Source organism: Pongo abelii, chromosome 17, assembly GCF_028885655.2.
Source record: "Pongo abelii isolate AG06213 chromosome 17, NHGRI_mPonAbe1-v2.0_pri, whole genome shotgun sequence".
NCBI classification, from domain to species: Eukaryota; Metazoa; Chordata; class Mammalia; order Primates; family Hominidae; genus Pongo; species Pongo abelii.
The window spans coordinates 92559243-92565242 of record NC_072002.2 but is presented as its reverse complement, the minus strand read 5'-3'; the positions used below and the strand labels follow the sequence as shown (position 1 = coordinate 92565242).

General features: G+C 35.2%; 1 non-coding gene and 1 pseudogene across 1 annotated transcript; both read left to right on the top strand.

Annotated features, from left to right (window-relative positions):
* The first annotated feature begins 654 nt into the window (after positions 1–654).
* LOC100938278 (transcription factor TFIIIB component B'' homolog) lies at positions 655–1559 on the top strand (annotated as a pseudogene).
* A 3547-nt stretch (positions 1560–5106) lies between these two features.
* LOC112129996 (small nucleolar RNA SNORA25) lies at positions 5107–5233 on the top strand. Its single transcript, XR_002912319.1, has one exon. It is a non-coding gene; the product is annotated as a small nucleolar RNA SNORA25 (small nucleolar RNA).
* The last annotated feature ends 767 nt before the right edge of the window (positions 5234–6000 follow it).

The window sequence follows — 6000 nt, the reverse complement described above, 5'->3', positions numbered from 1 at the left end:
CAAGTTTGATGATTATCAGGAAGATTCCAGTTTCTGTGTAACCAAAGGGGAAGAACTGGAAACTCAAAGGGAAACAGAGACAAATGCTTCCAAAGCAACAGAATTGGAAGATTAAAACCTCTGACCAGTTACAACAGCAGAGAATAAAGAACAGAGCAAATTGGCATGCGTACATGGTATCAAAGGGACCAGTATTTCTCAAGAAGTAAACCTAACTGAGAGAAATGAAAATCAAGAAGAGAGCTCTCAAGAGGCTCACATGTTGTCAGTTGCTCCAATTGCTTCCTCTGAGACAGGGCCCCGCATGCTTGGTTTGGAGAGGGGTCTTGGTGAAAATTTTGTTGAAGAGCCCCAGATGAAGGACTCTAAAGGATACAACGTGCTTACACTTCCTGTGCCAGAGTAAACACCAAGAAGTATTCCAGAAGTCCAACAAGAAAATATAATCAATCCTCAAGACCTAACAGTGAATCTAGTTGCTAATGTACCTCAAGATGGGGAAGATGAACAAGCATTTATTTTAACTCTGGTGGAAATCTCAACAAATCTCCTTTACTTTCTCCACTAAACTAATGGAAAGTAGAAGAAATAACCAAAGCCACTGCACAGTTAATGCCAAACCCTTCACTGCCAGCTCCCATATTGGTCAAATCAATGAATACTGAAGAAAGGGGTGGCATGAGTGTTTACCAGCAACTTCAGTTGGTCAAGATGACATGGGTTTATCTATTTCTGGAAGAGATAGCTTTTCTAAAAAGCTTCCTGATAATTTGGATCTTGTATCTAGGAAGAGATTTCATTGCAGGCTTGGTGAAAATGACCACGTTCCTCCTGCCAAAAACTGTTCACTCACTTTAAGAAAAGATTGTCAAGCATAGACCTCTGAGGTGCACTCAAAGGAATTAACAGATGTTTTTGAGGAAACAGGGGAGTCTCACAAGGGACAAGATATTTTTCCTATCTCAGGAAGCACATTGACAACTCCAGAACCTCAAAAAGAGCAAGTTGAACCAACTTTTCAGAGTACAGGATCTAGATCTCCCGATACACACATAGACAAGAATGTGCCTCAGTTACCTCAGAATGAAATGATTGTGTCTGATAAGGAAGAAAGAACTGATGCTGCTCCTAAGTCTGAGCAAATGGACAGCAGAACACCACCTTCAAAAGCCCCACTATCCAGACCTGGCAGAAGATCCCTGGGATTTTTATCTCTCATATGTTCAAAGAATAATTTGGAGTCTGATGGACCTACTCAGGTCCACAGTAAGAAACGCCTAAAGCCTCTTATCCCTGCATTAAGACAGAATCTGAAAAGATCCAATCCATCCAATGAAAGCCAGAAAAAGAAGCAGGAGTCCTCTGATCCGCTTGCATCTCCAAGTGTTAGTAATACTCAATCTGAGAATATTAGCAGCTCAGCAACTCAGTTTTTTTGTGATCAGCCCTTACTGAAAGGACATAAAAGTGGCCAAAAGCGGGCCCCTGAAGGGAAGCCAACCACAGTCTCTGAATATTTCTTCAATGATGTCTTCATTAAAGTGGATGAAAAAGAATAAAACAATCTTTTGCCTTTTTCTTTTTTAAATTAAGTGTAGGATTTCCAGAGTCAATTACATCAACAAAACAGTATTTAGAGCAAAACATCGCTGTCTATTTTTCTTTGGGTTGATTTTGAATATTTAATGAGCTTGATTTGAAGCTTTTGTAATCAGTGGAAAACATTTCTGAGGTTCCTTTCATTCTGATTGATTTAGCATTTTGCAAATAGCAGGCAATTAAGACTGCTTTCTCAGACAGAAATAACAACTCTTGTTTACATTTTGACTCTTCCTGTGCTAAGCACACATGGACATTTGGGAATGTTGTGGATATATGTCTCTGTATGAATTGCATTGCAGACAGATTTGGGGGTTGATTGTATCATATTTAACGTTTAGAAACTTCTTTTGTGAAGATTTTTTTATTTTTACTTTTAGAGGAAGATGATGAAGGATGAAGCCCTTTTCAGTTGCTTCTAAGTACAATCATTTTTCGCATAATGATGTTTAAGTCAATGACAGACCACATATATGACAGCAGACCCATACAATTAAAATGGAGACAAAAAATTCTTCTCGTCTAGTGACATTATAGCCATCATAACATAGTGCGTTCCTCTTTTATGTTTAGACATGTTTAGATACACGGATACTTACTATTGTGTTACAACTGCCTGCAGTATTAAGCATAGTAACACACTATAGAGGTTTGTAGCCAAAGAGCGTATACCGCGTAGCCTCGGTCTGTAGGGTGTGTAGCAGTCTGTACATCAGAGTGTTTCTAAGTATACTCTGCGTCATTCCACACAAGATCACCTAACAAGGCATTTCTTAGAACATATAGTTAAGGGAAACATGACTGTATGTGAAAACAAATTGTCAAACTCCACTTTAGTATGGTAAATGTTAAAGAACTTTTCTATTATCAGCTGTTTGTCTGACTGAAAAATACATATTTTTTCAGTTTATGGTGATGTAACATTAGTCCTAATTGAAAAACTAGTATTTAAACATAATTGTTTATAAAGATGACACAACAAAGAGCTTATTTATTTTTACATTTTTTATTTAAAAGGATATTCAGTTTTAGCTATTTTCACCCCTCAGATTATAGATGAAGAAGGCCTTAACGATTTTATGTTTGTCTCCTTTTTCTCTTTAATTTTAAATATATTTAAAATGATATAACTAAAAATGTTTGGCTAATATATGTTTGGAATATCTTTTTTCCCTCAGATTAGTGTATTGACTTTGTACCGTGAATTTTTGTTTTTCTTATTTCTGATATATTCTCAGGATTTTCATGAGGGTAAGGGAAACTCAACTTTATGAGACAAATTTTCATATAAAATGCAATCTCCTTTATACACACACAGACATATATTAGTTTTTAAAAAGCCAATTTCTTCATAGTTTTTTTACCATTACATTCTCAAGAAACACTTAGATCTTTAAGCATGGAACACAATCGTGATGTTAAAAACAGAAAATAAGATTTACCGCATGTTCTCACTCATAGGTGGGCATTGAACAATGAGAACACTTGGACACAGGGTGGGGAACGTCACACAGCGGGGCCTGACGTGAGGTGGGGGAGGGGGTAGGGATGGCATTAGGAGAAATATCTAATGTAAATGACCAGTTAACGGGTGCAGCACACCAACACGGCACATGTGTACATATGTAACAAACCTGCCCGTTGTGCACATGTACGCTAGAACTTAAAGTATAAGAATAAAAAAAAAAATAAAGTTAGTAATGATCATCAATATGAATTTAAGGTTTTAATTTCCAGATTTGATGACTGACACGTGTAATTCCGTGATCTACCCAAGCAGATCTGTAGTGGTTCCCATCAGACTTCTCAAAAAGCAAATTTACTCGGATTTTGTTTGAAAAGCCTCTTAGATTGGTGATATATTAGCTCCAGAGTTGGAAACTTTCTGCAAACTATTTTGGGTTTACAGGCCAGATGGTCTCTCTGGCAGCTACTCAGCTCTGCAATTTCAGTGTGAAAGAAGCCACAGACAGTACTTGAATGAAGGACTGTGGCTGGATTGGCCTTTTAGTTTGACCGCTATATTAGACCCCAGATTTTCTTACCGTAAAGTGCTGATGTCTGTATGTATGAGTTATTTGTCACTGAAGTTATGAGTTGTGCCTAAAAGTTAGAACTGTGTTCATTGTATTACATAATGATCAGTATTTCAATTGGGAAGATATTTTAGAGTCTAGATAATTATGTTTGTATATTGAAAAAAATGGTGGCCAGTTTTTAAATTCCTTAATGGAAGAGAATTATGTCTCAGCAGGTATAACAGTAATGCTAATTTATTGAAACTACTGCTGTTAGAGCACTTCTTTCTCATTGTCTTTTAGTGAAATTTACAGCTTATCATTTTGTCAGACAGGAGGCTATATAATTCTGAGTGGAAATTGTCTACAAGTAGGCATTTATTTCGTGATTAATATGTCAGAGAAATCATGGCAGTAAATCACATTGCTATTTTAATACCCTGTTTTTGTAAGTTTTTAAAACTCATATTCTGAAAAGATTTCATTCCCTTAATGTTAGTTTGGGAGTTAGATTGCCATGATTAAACTATTATTTATCCTTGTGTAATAATATTTTTTAACTTTAACAACTGTCTCTTTTTAATCTATAATAAGCTAGTTTTATGGAAGATAGAATTTCTTGCTATATAAAGAATACAGGGACTCATTGTACTAGAGAATCAAGTCAGCCAGCTAAATTATCCTACCGTTATATCCTTAAACCTATTTGGAAAAGAGAAAGTTAATCAGTGTATTTACCTTACGTGGTAGCAAGAACTACGTTAGGCCTGATTCGTGTAAACAAGATGTTGCAAAGAATTTATTTCATAAATCTTAAAGGAGATATGATTAAAGGTTGTTATCTTTTCTTGATTTTTTCTCCTGAATACTTACGTTTTAGCAAGTGATCAACATGAGAGTTTGACGCCTAATTGTTGGTAAATGGTTGAAGCACAACAAAAATATTAATATCCATTGTTCACCATCATGTTCTTTGAAACAAAAGTGACCATGTGTACTCTCTTGCTTGAAGAAGTCTTTGACAAAAAAAAAATCATGTCATTTATAAATTTTCTTGTTCTAAAGAAATCAGTTATGTTATATATGTATATATATATTATGTAAATAGAAGTTATTTTATACAAAAAAGGATAAAGTAATCAAGAAAACATAAGAATATTAAATCAGCATACACCTAACAGAGCTCCAACATACATGAAGGAAAAACTATTAGAACTAAAAGTTAATAAAACCCCAGACAACACATTTTTAAATCCCCAAGTACCTGGAAATCAAAAGCACACTTCAAAATAGCCAGGGGGCCAACGAACAGATTGACAGAAATTTTTGAAAAATATTTTTTAAACTGAATGAAATGCTGATATAACATATGAAAATCCTTGCTAAAATAGTGCTTACAGGGAAACTTGAACATTAAATATTTAATTAGAAAATTAAAAGGTCTAAACTCAATCATATAGCTTCCAATTTAAGAAAATAGAAAAAATAAAGGACATTTCAATGCGGGCTCATGGGGCTGTGAAGCCAAGAGCTATTAACACTATGACCAAGGATTGAAATTCTCTATAGGATCCATAGCACTGAATAGTGCTATATTTTCCTAAGGAAGTATAAGACTTAGCCATTTATAATTATGACATGATAATCCATAACTGTTGATGTGGGAAAGTAAATACATTTCTCAAAGTTTAAGTAGATTTTCTTTTTTTAAAGGAAAAAAAATAGACCCACAATAAGCAGAAGAGTTAAATAATAAAGATAAGAACTGAAATCAATAAAATTTGAAACAGAAAAACAATGGAAAAAAAACTGATGAAACCAAAAGCTGGTTCTTTAAAAAGACCAAGAAGAGGCAGTGACCTAGCAAAAAAGATAGATATATTGCAAAGAAATCTCTGAACAAACCTACCTAATAAAAATCAAAACAAGCCAGGCAGAGAAAACAAATAACTAGCTAATCTTTCAATGCAAAAACAGATGTACATCCACAGGAAACAATAGCAAACAGGAAACCAGGACCTCCTCAAACAGACAGATCAAGTTGCCAGTGACTGACCCTAACTAGACAGGAGTAGATGAGCTCTCTGATCAAGAATTCAAAATAGCAGTTTTAAGAAAACTCAGTGATCTTCAAAATAACACTGAAAAGCAACTCAGAAATGTATTAGATAAATATAATGGAGATTGAAATTTTTTTCACTTTTTTTTTATACTTTAAGTTCTGCGATAGATGTGCAGAACGTGCAGGTTTGTTGTATAGGTACACAGGTGCCATTGTGGCTTGCTGCACCCATCAACCCGTCACCTACATTAGGTATTTCTCTTAATACTATCCCTCCCCTAGCCCCCCACCCCTTGAAAGGCCCTGGTGTGTGATGTTCCC